The sequence below is a fragment of the Urocitellus parryii genome, chromosome X (genome assembly GCF_045843805.1).
Source record: "Urocitellus parryii isolate mUroPar1 chromosome X, mUroPar1.hap1, whole genome shotgun sequence".
Lineage (NCBI taxonomy): Eukaryota > Metazoa > Chordata > Mammalia > Rodentia > Sciuridae > Urocitellus > Urocitellus parryii.
The window spans coordinates 18,479,720-18,495,167 of NC_135547.1; the positions used below are offsets into that span (position 1 = coordinate 18,479,720).

Genomic DNA, 15,448 nt, shown 5'->3' on the forward strand with positions numbered 1-15,448 from the left:
TTTTTCTCTTAAGTTATTTTTGGAGATAGAGAGTTCTAGGACAGGCCACTCAACTTTATTTTCTTCCCAGTTTGAGATGGAAATGGGGGAAGGAAAGGTGAACAGTGGACCAGAATGAAACCCTGTAGATTGCCCAGTTTGTGACAATTCCACAGATTTCTTTCTTTCTTTTTTGTATGTCCATTTGATTTGCAAAAACAAATAATATATCAGGTAATTCAAAAAAGTCTATAGCTTAATTGTGTTCTCATATACTCAACATGACTCCAGGGCTAATTTTGACCCAAATGTGCCTGCTTCTGTGCAATCTGGTAAATTAGTAGTCTCTGAAAAACTGATGGTGAAACTCACCTCTTGTGGCACCACTGATACTTTAATCAGGACCTATTTTAGTATCTAATGGTAATATTTGATCTTTGCATACAGATGATATAATAGGCCTATTATGTATTTGTAAGGAGAGCAGATATTTGCTAGGGTACATTACTTTCTTAAAATATATATAGTTGAAGAAAAACAGGAAGTGCAGAATGGCAAAGGTTTATGACAAGTTTTTTTGGTCGTTTTTTTTTTCCTTTTGTTTAAATAACTTTTTTTTCTGGTTGTATACAAAGTAAAGTCACACCAATTGTGTCTTCATACATGTACTTAGGGTAATGATGTCCGTCTCATTCCACCATCTTTTCTACCCCCATGCCCCCTCCCTTCCCCTCCCACCCCTCTGCCTTATCTAGAGTTCGTCTATTCCTCCCATGCTCTCCCCCCCCCCCATCTCACCATGAATCAGCCTCCTCATATCAGAGTAAACATTCGGCATTTGTTTTTTTGGGATTGGCTAACTTCACTTAGCATTATATTCTCCAATTTTATCCATTTATTTGGTCAGTTTTTAAACATTTTTAAAGTAAGATTGAGACATATAAGGTTGGGAGCAATTAGAATTCGACTTCATAGATATGAACTAGAAGTAGAACTGGGGTTCTTTCCACAGGTTTGTTTTTGAAATATCTTGGTAAGAAAACCAATCTGAAATTAAAGAAGGAAAAAGTTGGAGAGGAAAATAAATGGATTCAGTATTTTGGCTTTAGTGTATTTGAGGTGCCCTTGAGATACCCAATGGACTTGTCTGTGCTTAAGAGAAAGGTCTGGGCTGGAGAGAGATTTTGGGAATCTTCAGAAGAGGGAAGAAATTGTACCTGGGGATGGGATGAGTTAGTGCAGATGTTTTAAACTACTTTAAAATACAGATTCCTTGGTCCTGCATTTGGAAGTTCTGATTCAGCACAACTGGGTTAGAGTCCAGGTTTCCCCCACCCCTCGCTTTTATTTAACAAGCTCCCCAGGCCATTCCGATTTGCAGCCAGGTTAGTTCATTGGCTCATCCATCAACTCAGGACTTGGCTATTGCTTTGTTGCCTCCAAAGGGGATCATAAAATGTGAAAGATTCTTCTCCTGTCCTTTCAAAAGAGGGTAGTTTCCAAAACAAAGCAAGTTTTGAAAATATAGTTTAAGGAAATATTTATGAAAACTCCAGAAACAGTGGAGCCATTTCCATTCTAGTCCTGGGTTTAGTTTGTTTGTCTGTTTAAATAAAAGGAGATCATTTGCTGTGGATTTAACCCAGACATTGAATGAGTAATCTTTGCATATTTTTTAAAGTCACGTAAAGAAGAATTTTTTAAAAATCAGGGTGGATTAGAAGAATTAAAAAAATTAATATGTCACATAGAAAATATTTTGCAACTATTAGTGTTTTCTACACTGAAAATAGTTTTATTTCAAGAAGTGGACTGCTAAAAATAGAAAAAAATTATATCTGGACCTTGAAAAAATTGTCTTTGAATGGTAATGTAAGGCAAATGGCAGTTCTGAATGAGGTTAGGCTAGGCCATATTTGAGTTCGAATTTTGGATTTTTTTTTTCTGTAAGGGTTATCTCCACATCTAAATATAAACCCAGGATGCTGTAGGCTTCCTGAATCAGATCTATTTCTTATTTGAGACAGATGAAGTCATCAAGCACTTTTCCCATTTTACTATGTCTTGGGAAAAGAAAAAAAACCATTCCTTTTAGGTACATTAATTTAAAAGAATTTTTTAGTTGTCAATAGACCTTTATTTTACTTTATTTATATGTGGTGCTGAGAACTGAACCCAGGGCCTCACGCGTGCTAGGGAAGCGCTCTACCACAGAGCCACAACCCCAGCCCTCCTTTTAGGTACATTTAAGGCTTATCTAAGTAGTCAAATTGAAGGATGGAGGGAACAGCAGCTATTATAGGCCTCAAAGGTTCAGAATCCTTTGCAATGGCTGTGAACCACCCTTACCTTCTCAGATGACCCCTAATCCTAGAATAGGATAGTTTTGAACCAGGGTAGAAACTTGGAAGTATAAGTTGGTATAAGTTCCTGGTTATGGAAATAAAATAAATTATATGTATGTTGGTATTTTGTTTTGACTCAACCCTACCAGAGTCATATTTTATTTTTTAATTTCTTCCACTGTGACCTTGCATGTTTCATATATTTCCAAATCTTCTATTCATTCTCTTCATCTACACAGATGTTTCCTAGTGGAGCTGGATATAGTCCCTATTCTCTGGACAGGAATTCTCACTAGGTGGGAAACCCAGTAATGTTTCTGAATGATTGTTCACTGGTGTGTAATTTATAGATTGTTTGTACTGGTAAAATGTTATATTTGGGGGAAAGTTTTCAGAGCAGTTCGATATGTTATCTCTCTCTCATAGTAGCCCTGTGAAATAGAGAGGGTAGGGCAAATTTTAACACTACCATTTTAAAGATAAGAAACTAAGGCTTGGAATTATCTCAGTTTAATGTCCTTGACATTCAGCCTTCTTGTAGAATCAGGAAGAAGGGGAGTGACGGACAAGAAAATATATGTGCACTGACTTTGAAACAGTTTTGCAAATGTGCAGGTAGATCATCACCATCACTGAATTTTCCCATGGGGAAGAATTATTAAGCACAGTCTTGACACCCACACAGTTCATGCAAGACTGTTTGCAAGCTGGACTGAATCACAGAGTTGGCACAATATATTATATTGTTTTGAATATAATTCCTCTTCTAAAATGCTATTAATTTTTCATGTATTGATGAGGGAGGATCTGTGAATATGTATACAAACTAGAGTTCTTTGACTTTCCTCTTAATGATAGAGGATCTTTGCACTTAGAGTTGTGCTTTTTTATGTGCCATATTTAATATTAGATTACATGATACCATGAAGTACTATCTATATCCCAACCTTCAGCACATCATTTATTCATCTGCATGTTCTATTTGTATTGACTCCCATGTTGTGGAAGGAGTTGCAAGGTTTGGGATTTATAAATGTTAGAGTTTATAATAAAATGTGTTGAAAATGGCCAACAGAAATGGTAAGGTCAGTAAGGCTTTTTTTTCCCCTTTCCAGGCCCATTTTTGTTTCTCAGTAGCATTCTCTCACTATCTTTACACACACACAGACACACACACACACACACACAAACCCCTAACTAGATGGTTAATTCATTCATGTGCAATTAAACTTAGAATGCAGACTTCATGGAGACAACACATAAAAAACAAAAGCTTAAGAGACCTATTAGTGAAGTTCATTTGAGTGCCTGAGGTATAAAGAATCTTTACAGCCTTGACAAAATGTATCTCTAAGTGTTCTTTGTTTAACCAAGATGTGCTAATACATGTTGTGTTGTATTTTAGTGTTCTTGACCTTTTAATTAAATCCCTTGAAATGAAAGTTTCAGGAGATGACATAGATTTAGTTGAAGTTACCAAAGATTGACATTTGTTAAGAATAATGCCAGTTTGGGTGACAGTTTTTAGAAAACACACTTGCTATTTCTTTCCCTAGAGGGAAGAGAAGAAGTGTTTTTTTTTTCTACATGATTTTATAAAATTGTGTTAGACTTTATATGGCCTCACTTGATTCCAAGCAAAAAGATACACATATAAACACGTTAGCTAGCATATCCTGATGAAAAATAAGACTTGTGAACCTCCATTTATCAAAATAGGGAAGGAAGCAAACAGCAGTTTCATTGCTTAGAATCTTCTCAATTGAACCTGCTAAAAAGTATAAAGTCTATTTCAAAAAGCGTGGGCTGGTTAAAGACTAGGGCCACTTAATCTAATTTCTTTGGCTGCTTCAGATGCAAAGCTCTTGGTGGTGCACATTTCTCTTTGAATAAAATCAAATCTCCTTTGAGAACTTCATTGCTACATTTTTTTTCTAATGAAGTATTCCTTACAAGGAAGTTTCAGAATTCATTGATCAATTCTGCCATTCCTCCTACTCCTTGATTACTAGTGCTCAGATCTACTAATTCATTTATTGGGGGAGATTCTAGTTTATTCTGTTAGTAGCTTTTGAGTGAACATGTCATATACCAGTAGATGTCAAATGAAAGCAGGACAGCTATGATAACAATTTAGACTATTTGAAATGGACTAGATGTGACTGTTTCATACTCTCCTTAGCAAAAGAGGGAGATTTCAATTTGTGTTGATCCTCCTTCTCACGTACATTGGTGATCTTATTCCATGATGCTCTTGAACTTAGTTGAATTTCAAGCAAACTGCTGATCCTATTTATTTGGTTATCAGACTGGACCCTCCTACTGTACACAGCTACAATGGCTCACACTAGCAGTCTTTCCAGAATGCACTTAGGAACTTTTCTGCTTTTGCATTTTGAATCTGCAGCCCACTCTATTATTTGCAAATCCATTTGCATTTGCTTTTTCCTTGTTTCTTCTTTTTAAACAATCACCAAAAGAGACTTCAGAACAAAATGAGCCCAAACATACTAGATTGACAGTATTCATCAACTTGCTGCTTGTCTCCTGACACTAAGATAATCGTATTTCAGAGTTGTGCATGCTTGAGTGTTACAATACACTAGATGAAATCACTTTGAGTGAGGCTTTGAATTTCTTACTCAAATCCATAGAAATCTGAATGCCCTAGTTTGTAACCTGTAACATCTAGGCTGGTCTGGAATTTGTAAAATATTGCCTGTTCTCTGTGTTGAAGAAACAGACATTTTTGTAGTACATTCAGTAAAGCTCTTTGGCACTGGGGAGTGCTTGGATAGTGGAGGAGGTCAGATGAAGCCAAAGTCGTCTCTGAATCACAAGACAACATAATTCTTTTTATCTGATTCAAATGCTGAATTCGACTATTTGGGTCCTTTTCCCCCCTTTTCCTTCCTTCCTGTTTTGCTTCCTTTCTTCCCCTCTTCCTCTTTTCACTGCCTCAGTCTTCCCAAGGCAACCGATCTTTGGCAGGCCAAAGAAAGAAGAGATTAGAGGTATTACAAGTCAAAGAATGTGCAAGGTTCATCAGCCATATCTGGAAGGCTGCTGACATCCATGACAGAGATTTCTCTCCATAGTCATTAGTGATCTTCTGCATTGACACACTAGCTCATCCTGATGAAAACAGTGGAGCCTATCCTGCTAGATAAAAGGTTAGATAAAAGGCTAGTGGAAGACTCTTCCTTTCCTTCTGTAGTCTCAGATTGTTGATTCTTTAGACTCCAAAGAGGTTATAGCTACATGAATTTTCCTTCTGATATAACATACATTCCTAAACAAGAGGAAGGCAGTCACAATCTTATTAGAGAGGACTCTACTGACTTTGTGTGGAGGTGAAGAAAGAGCTAGCACAGAGAGGAAATAACTACATTGAAGCTTTAAGGGTCATAAGGAACCAGTATATAAAAATCAAACAGGGAATGCAAAAAACGAGTTTCTGGCATAGAAATAAACCGCAGGATATGATGAAATCACATATAAGTCCTCCTCTTGTGGTGTTCACAGCCAGTAGTATACTTATCCTGACTTGCATTCTCAGTAATGAAGATGGCTTTATATTGATGTACTGAAATTCAATCCTGCTGGTCAGGACCAGCTTCAGGAATGTGAAACCTGTGTAGTCACATAGGACCCTGTGTCAGAAGGGCCCAGAACTTGCTTTAATGCTCTTCAAGTTCCTTTTATCAAAATATAGTACTGAGGTTGGAACCCAGGGTCTTTTGCATGCTAGGCAAGTGTTCTACCACCAAGTCATATTCCAGCCCACCATGTTGAAATTCTTAATACTTTCTGAGTAAGGGTACCACATTTCTATTTTCCACTAGCCCCTCCAAATTATGGTAGGGGGAGTTTCTGCTTTGTCTTGTACTGCTTTAACAAATATGGGTCTGAGACCAAACAAAATATCCACTGCCCTTTCTTGTACCCTTTCATCTTCTAAATGTCACCCCTACTCTATTCCAGTGAGGGAAACTTCAGATAAACTCATTTCTACCTAATTATAGAAGACTTAATATCTTTTCCTTCTAAGAACTAGTTGCCTTCTAAAAGAAGATAGCAAATAAAATTAATGTGAAAGTCAGCATCCAAAGAAATGAATTTTAAGGTGGGCTTTTTAAACAAAGTGTTTATCACAGTTTATAGAAACAATAGTAATATTTGAACTGCACTCTTTACAACTCTTACATACTGCTCCATTCACAGTCCTCTAGCAATCTGATGGTTTATGTATTCATAAAAGGAAAATGAATTAACTAGATGGATGGACCAAGTTTTTTAAAAGGGGCATGTTCATTTCATGACCCATGGAGATCAAATGCCTGTGGTAATATCTAGCAGACTTGGTGGTGGCTGTAGGAGGACTCAGCCCTGTTCCTTAATTAAAATGGAGATTTTAAGTACCAAAGCATACATGAGGGGAAGTAGTGTCTGGCCGAGGGGTCCTGTTCATCATATAGGTGCTGACTGTATGGGCCTATCTAAGCCAACTTGGCCTGAAGGTACATGGACCAGGCTTCTCTCTCATGAACACCATCATTATACCATCTGCCTGACTAGGATCTCTTTTAATTATTTACAGTCTGATCTTTCAGGGATGCAAAACTGGTTTGATCTTTATTTTAGCTAGATAAACTTAAATTGAAGTATAATATCTTAATGTGTTACTGAGCTCCGGTTCAATTTAAAATTATCCTTTTTTCACTTGTGCTAAAGCATTATAAAAAGGGATTTCTTGACGTTTTGACAAACTTACTCTACAGAGAAAAAATTTGTCAACTTGAGACTTTAGGAAACATTGTAATTTTTCTTCAGAAAGAGGACTTTTTTCTTAATAACTTTAGGGAGATTGAAATAAGGCTGAAGAGAAATATAGGAAATTAGATTTAACAATCATGTATGCACTTTAGAAACAAAAAAACTAATAATATGCTTGTCTCCTAGTCTTTCAGGATATCCAGGGAAGTGACACTGGTGATCCAAAAAAAATTCCAGGGGCAGGTAATAAGCAGAAGTTTAGTTTTGTGGCCACAATAACAGGTTAAAGCAAGGGCAGATGATAAATATGGCAGAGGTCTACTCATTTGATCCCTTCTAGACTTTCCATATGCTGAGCATTGTGCTCTGCTTTATGGAATAAAGACAAATATGCAGTTAGTCATCTGTACATCTTAAGTATAGTAGCAATTATTTTGAATCAAATACACTTGGCCCTCCATATTCTCAGATTCCACATCAGCAGATTCAATCAATTGCAGATTCAAAATATTTAGGAAAATAATTGCATCTGTATTAAACACATGCAAGCTTTTTTGTCATTCATTAGACAAGACAGCATAACAACTATTTATGTAGCATTTATATTATATTAGGCATATAAATAACTTAGAGATGATCCAAAGTATATGGGAGGATGCACATGGGTTATATACACATATTATGCCATTTGATATAAGGGACTTGAGGCAGCTACAGATTTTGCTGTCTGCAGGTTCTTGGAACCAATACCTCCTGCCAAAACCAAGGAACAACTGTAATAAGAGTTGTACTCTAGAGCTCAAAGTCTAGTAGGGAAGATAGCACCTAATCAGAATATCTGATTGTGAATGAGGCCATCTTACTATATTTAATCACTTGGATTCCTAATCCAAGGCTCAGGGACAAAATCCTAGGAAGCAGTAGCAAGGCAGTCCAAGGCAAGATAGAGTGTCAAGACAGGGGCAGAATGGCTGAAACTGAGGTATGTGAATCACAAGGAATTACCAAAGACCCAATTATTGCAACTGGGTAAAATGCCAGAGCAGGACTAGAAAATGCCAGGGGACTTGATGCTGAGTACCAGCTCTGGAGGTCACTTTGAGCCTGGGTAGGGCTGGGCTTCTGGGGGGGGGGCTGTTATAAAGAGGCCTCATCAGTAGTCACTCAAGAAAATAATAGCAGTGAAGTTGAGTTAGCTTCACTGAGAAGACAGAGCTAAAAAGTGTTATAATTTCCAGATGACTTAAAACAAAAAAAAGTTATTTCAGATAATTTATAAATTGTACCACTTAAACTATTGGTAGCTTGAGTCCTCTAAAATCCTTATTCGAGTGGTGAGTCCCCCAAGAAATTAAGACAGTGGATACTATAAAAAAGCACTGAGCTTATCAATAGGAATAGAAAATGTTCCAGACTTAGCAAATGCTCCCTTTTAAGTAGTTTCTGTTTTGAGTCTCAGATAAGGTATACCCAATCTCTAATTACCATGCTTTGACTTAAAACTATTTGTCTTCTCCCAGCTCACCGCTTTCTTGGTATTACTATAATCCAAAATCTAAGTTGTCAGTATTTTTTTTCTTCAGGTACATTTTTGGATTTGTTCTACATGATGACAAGTCATTTTTTAAAACTGTGGTACTTTTAATTGTATCAGCATAGGGTTGATTTTGTCCTTATAGTTCAGCATACAGAAATGAAATTTTGTTGATATGTGTTGGAAATGGTTTGTATAGCCTTTAAAGTTTAAAAGAGGAAATCTAAATTACTGAAATAATCAACCGTGAAAAATGGCCCTAGTCACTGCCCATGAGAACTTTTGCTCCATGGAATGTACTGGAGTACATGTACTGTATTAATTATGATTGTTTACTTGGAGACCTTTGCAAGACAGCTAGTCTACTATTTTCTGTATTGTAGCAGTTCAGGGAAATAGAGTAGACTTCTAACATGTAATGTGCTTTTCAAAAGCCTCAAGATAATTTATATTACCTGTAATATAATCTCTTAAAAACAGATTTTAAAGTCCGTAAGTATTTAGATGCATAGACAAGATAGTAAACTTGTTTTACAGGGTTTTTTTTTCCTTTTGAAGGTTTGAATGAAAAATTACACTTCACTGGATAGTTTTCCTGACAATCTATCTTACCAGACCTAAGCCAGGTTGTTCAGAATAGAAGCTGGAAATTTTCTCTCATCTCACCCCACCTTGACCAGACATTGCAACATGAATTTGGAATTGGGACCATGTGTGACCTTTATCCATTTACTTAATATCCAATCCTTGCAAAGCATAAACAGACTTTCACCTTTGTAGTTTTTTATGGCTATGACCAGTTTATGTGAATTACCACAAGGGGAGGACATGGTCCCTGACAGTCGGATAAAGGGACATTGTTCCTGAGGAACATAGTGGTTTTAAAAATATTTCTTGCTTCTCTTGATGATATCAGTTATTTTCTGGTTATAATAGCTATGTATGTCTTAGCTACTTAGTTTGTAGAAATAGCCCATGATCTGCATATCAGATTCATTTTGGTTGGCATTTCTCAGGCTGAAGCCTTCTTTTTATTGACTGTTGATGTAGTTTGGATCAGTCAACCAAATGCTTGCTAAATGCCCCTGTACGTATCAGACTGAGATAAATACTGAGATGTGAAGATGAGAGAGAGACAGAGATAGCCCCGTATCCTCTGGGGATTCACAGTCCAGTGGGGAGGACAAATGAATAAACAGATATTTTGTGAAGTATGCAAAATATGTTATCAGAATTTTCTCTGCCTCTTCCTTTATTTCTCTATTAGGTGGATGTGATATCTTGCTTTTTAAATTTATTTTTATGCGGTGCTGAGGATCGAACCCAGTGTCTCCACATGCTAGGCAAGCACTCTATCACTGAGCTACAATCCCAGTTCCTCTTTTACCTCTTCTAATCTGTTCTTCAACTGACTACTTACTAAATAGATTTTCATAAAAATATTCCTTAAAGTAGATTGAGAGGCCATTAGCATCTTCAGCCACATAGTAGCCAACATATTACAGGGAAGAGCGTTTTGCAATGGGCCTTTTGTTGAAATGAGATAAATTAAGGTTCTGGGATGCCTGAGGCTGTTGGAGGCAGGTTTACAACCCCAATTCATGGTAGTTACTTCTGGTCTTTCAATGAGTGGAGGAAAAGGGGAGAAGAACTTTGAGGTAGAAGAGAAAATAAAAAGGCACGTAAGGTGCCCCTACACACCCAATATGTGCTTTTGAGCCTAAAATGGTGACTGACTCTGATGTAGACTTTGTATATTTTCAGTATGCCACGTTCAGCTGTCGACTCCTTGAATTTTTTCTTAGCAACTTCCACACAAACGAGGCCTCCTTTGTGCTTAGGGACATTCTCAAGCACTTACGTTTTTTCCCTGGAATTCACAGGCCCTGCTCTGTTCTGTGTTTTATTGCTTTCAGCTTATTTCCTGTTCTCTTGATTAAAAAGTAAAGCCTTTGTAGAAATGATAAGTTAAAAATGAAACAGACACCAAGCAATGCTGACTGGTGTCCACACTCTTTCCAGGTGAAGGGAATCCAAGGCAAGTAGGAGAAAAATACTAAAGGGGACCAGCTTTCTGCACATGTCTTGTTCAAAGGGAAAAAAAGTGCTTTAGAGGCCTAGCTTTTTCCAATTCTCTGTGGAGTTACTTTGCTAACTTTACAGCTGTTTATTTTTTCTTTCATTCTACTGTCTCCTGTACAGATGGAGCAGAAGCCTCCTATGCTGTGTTGGTTTACGTGATGCTAAAAGGGATACATTCACTGGCTCTATCAGGGGGCCGACTGAAAATTATCACCTCCGACAGCACAAGATGGACCAGCTCTTTCTTTTCACCTCCTGAGGGTTTAAACACTCTCAACTTTATTAACAGGAACTTGCAGGGACAAGCCTGCTAAGCTTATCTCATTCCAAATGAACACTTTAATTTATCAAAAGCGTACAGTGAGGCTATGCAGGTTTATAGAAGGAAGACCATACAAAAACCTCTCAGAGGTCCAAGGCAGTGATCTGGTGCTGAAGCAAGAGATTGTTGGTTTTACAAACAAATATATAGGCTGTTCCTATTGTGATCAGCCATGCAATTGTGGCCTGAGGGGTTGTGTGCAAGATTGGAGTTCATAAAAAGATGTCACCCAGGGTGCAGAGTTAGGATATTTCTGGGTTTGGTGACTTAGGAAAAAAAGATATGAGGAAAAAAAATCTGTTTAGTTTTAAGGATATATTTAGTAAGCACATTGAGCCTTTTCATTTCACAAGAAGGTATTGTTAAATTTAAATGTCTACAACACAATAGTCAAAATTAGAAAGTAATAGAACATGCCATCATAATAAGAGTTCACATATCAAATAGTTTTTGATACTCATTAAGCTCTTAAATTTCTTAATAGAAATTATGTGCACATGCCCACACATGTTAACTGTAATAGGTTTTCCTTGATATAGTTTCATGTATACCTTTAATACTGTAGCAAGGTATTCAGTTTTTGCATTTAATTATACTCTTTGAAAGACTCCCCAGCTTGTAATGTGTACAGTGTTTTAATTAAAATGTATTTTCACCAAGCTACAATGATAAATTTCTCGGAAAGGCAAATAATCAGCTTGTAATGTCAGCTCACTTTGATGCCTGGAGTCGTGTGTGTGTGTGTGTGTGTGTGTGTGTGTGTGTGTGTGTGTGTGTGTTAACTGAGGATAATCATAAGCCAAAAGATTATCATTATCATTTTATTACATTACTCTAGTTAAGGAGAATACACCAAAAGGAAGATTGCATTTGGCAGCCCGTTGCATAATGGTCTTTTGTTAGAAGGAAACGTAGCTCCCTCCCCTAGTGTGTATAGAACAACCCAGGACAATTCTGGCAGCTGGCCATGGAGTCTGTCCTGGCTTTGGCAAGAACAGATGGTTTTGGAGTCTGTTGTTCACATTTGATTTCCATGTTACAAATTTTGAATGAAGTCTTTACTGAACCCTTTGTCTTGAAGTCTGCAGCTCCTCACATCAGGGGGCAGTTAGGCGCCGGTCCTGACATGCCAATTTGACACCAGAGTACTGCCAGAATTTGGATTCCCCCTACCCCCGGCCCTCTACTGGATGGAAACAGTAAGTGTGGGTATACTGCCCTCCGGTGTCCAGCTTGGAGAGATGCTGAAAGCTGTAGTTCTGATCTCTGCCAACTCTGGAGAAAGAAATGGTTGAGCTCTCTCTTTCTGGTACTTGGGAGAAGCTATGAAGATGCCTGCTTGAATGCCAGATCCTTACCTGAAAAATCATAGTCCATAGACTTTCAACTTGGGGAATGACCTTGGGGCTTATCCATTTCACCACCTTCCTTCTCACAGCCTATACACATTTATTGAGCATCTACTATGTTTATAAATATTTAACTTGAGATATTTATTAGCATCTGTGGTGTGTTAGGCATTGTGCCCCGAAGTGAGGGATACAATAGTGAAAAAAAGGACAAAAATCTCTACTTTAGTGGAACTTACAGTCAATTGGTGTGGTGGGAGACAGGGAGCAAGAAGACACCAAACAAGAAAATAATAAGGCATTTTTAAATTTAAGGTAAGATTATAAGAAATAGCAAAGCAATGTGGAGTGAAGGAAAGGTGCAGATGGTGGTTTTATAGATAGGTTGGTGAAGAAAAAGCTTCTTCTGGGAAGGGAATTTAAGAGAACTGAATGAATTGAGGGAATTAGCCATTTGTAACATGTTTAGGAAACTGAGGCCAGGGAAGGTGGAGAGGCTTGCCTAAAGTCTCACAGCTCTTTTGTGGTGGAAGTCACTCTAGAATGTATATTCCCAGATTCCAAAGCCAGTGTTATTTCTGAGTTGCATCCAGGTAAAATAACATAATTATTGAGCTGCTTCTTGATATCACGTAGACAGCTAGATGCTGGGTCAGCAGGAGATACACAAACATGAATTAAGGTGAATTTTCTCTTGTTAAGGGGCTTCATGACAGAGTGTGTGTGTGTGTGTGTGTGTGTGTGTGTGTGTGTGTTAAGTGTCTTGTGCATAGAGTAGTTAGCAATCACCTGTGTGAATGGCACTTCATTATTCAAATATGGCAGGACGAGCCAATTGAGTGCTAGGTGGCTGAAGTGCCTTAGAGGATTCATTTCTAGGGAGGTGGCATCTTCAGATCACTTGCTGATTCCCATCTACCCTCACCTCCCCAGGTCCAATAGAATGGCTGCTCCTTGTATTCTCCTGAATTCTGTGTCAGGGATGAGAAGGGACAATTTTAGGAGCCAAGTCAAGAGAACTCTATGAGGAAAAAGTCACTATTATTCACCAAGTGGTGGTGGTGATGCTCAAAGGTCATCCAATTCAGAGAGAGGTTCAAAGCACTAATGAACTGGAACCCCTGCCCATGTGGTTATTTAGTCACTGAGGATATACCAAGGAGGTGCTGCCTTTGATGAGACCCCACCCCACCCACACTTTCTGCCACACTCTTGGCCCTTCCAGCTTGTACCACCCAATTCCCATTCCTTTCATGAGGCTGACTATACTGCACCTAGGATCTTTCTTCAGAAGAAATAGCCTCTTCCTTGTATCTCTTTACATAATGGTTCAAGGATTGGATATGATGTCATGTCTGACAGCTTAATTGTGGATGTGGCTTTCAACACACACCAGTAGGCTGCAAAGGGGTGAAGTAGGTAAGTGGTTTAGCCTTCATTTACCACTTATTTTTCTACTACCACAGGGACATTTTTTAAAAAATCAGCATTTTTGGAGTAAGGGAATTTTCAGCAGAAAATATGTTCCTTTGAAAATAAGTATATTTTGTCTACTACTCTAACATACTCTTTTTCTGCCCTCCCCCTCAGAGAATAACACAAGTGACAATCAAAGATTGAGAGTTCAGAATGAAATATGATGAATATAATTCTGAGGTCAATGTTTAGTATGTTTTGTGTGGGTGTAATCAATTTCCTGAGGAAACCATCACCTCTTCTTCCCTGGGAAAGAAATGTTCCACGTGGTGGGTGGGAGAGGAAGAAATTCTTTCTTTACCTTTGGTGCTTGCTGATTGCCAAGACAAATGTTTCAACTTCATTCTCATTCTGTCTTCTTCCTTTCCCTGTTTCTCTTTCTCTGTCATAAATCAGCCATTATATCTATTTTTTGTCTGGTGTCCACTTTTTCCATGCCATTCAGCCAATTGGCTCCTCATTTATCAGTTGACAATAATTGGGCACTGATTATCCCAGCTCTTTTCCAGATATGGGAACTCCTTCACAGGATTTCCCCAAGTTTTTAACTGATTAGAAATTTTACTTTTTTTAAAAAATTCTTCCATTAAGTGCTCTGTGCTCTCATTTACCACTTTATTTTATAAAGTTGAAGGATAGCAAAAGGATCCATTTGTGCTGATTTAGAAATGATAACAGCTTATATTTGCACAGTACTTTAAAAGTAATTTTGCATTTGTCTCATTTTTCTCCTATAACAACCCTGGGAGGGAAATAGGATCATCCCTGTTTGATAGAAAGGCAGCAGAGATGTAGTTAGTTGAAAGCATCAGTCTAAGCAATTCATAGAAATAACAGGTGTGTCCCCTGATGACCCCCGGAGGTAGTTTGGTCTCTGATAATTAAACTTAAACAAGATGCAATAGATCAAAGCAAAGGGATGTCTCTGGAAGGTATTAACATAAGGAAGTGATGTGTCAATGAAAATAGAGGACTGAGAGAGTAAATGAGGCCATTGACCCACACATTTAAGGTGGCAGGAAGAAGGAGAAGGGGAAGGGGAAGGGGAAGGGGGGACGAGGAAGAGGAGGGGAGGGGAGAGGAGTGGAAGGGAGTATAGGGTAAAACTGGTTTGAGGTTTGCCATCAAAAGTAATTTGCTTGTATACAAGCAGAGATATGAAAAAATGTGCTCTATTTGTGTAATAAGAATTGTAATGCATTCCGCTGTTATATATAAATAAAAAATTAATAAAAAACCCCATAATTTGCTGAACGTCATATATCTAGCTTATAGCAGCCAAAAGTAGCAGAGGATTCTCAGTGTATTAATTTCTACCAGTGGAGGCATACCAGAGTGAGAAGGGCCATGGTGTGAGGTGGAGATAGAAAAGCAAGAAACTAAAAAAAAAAAAAAAAAAAAAAAAAAAAAAAAAAAAATCTCTTAAGTCAGTTAAGGGACAGTATCTCTCATGTCAAAGGGGAAGCAATGAGACTGAGCACTATGTGAGAGGAGGGGATTGGTCACAGAGTTGAGAAAGTGCCTACTCCTCCACCTGAATCCCTTGGTGCCTTCTGTAAGGATAGCCCCTTAAACTCAAGTTTTG

At 37.9% G+C, this 15,448-nt stretch overlaps 1 protein-coding gene across 1 annotated transcript in view; it reads left to right on the forward strand.

Annotated features, from left to right (window-relative positions):
* Positions 1-15,448, forward strand: part of Gpc3 (glypican 3) — a 423,699-nt gene that overhangs the window by 166,917 nt on the left and 241,334 nt on the right. The gene's annotated exons all lie outside the window — the stretch shown is intronic.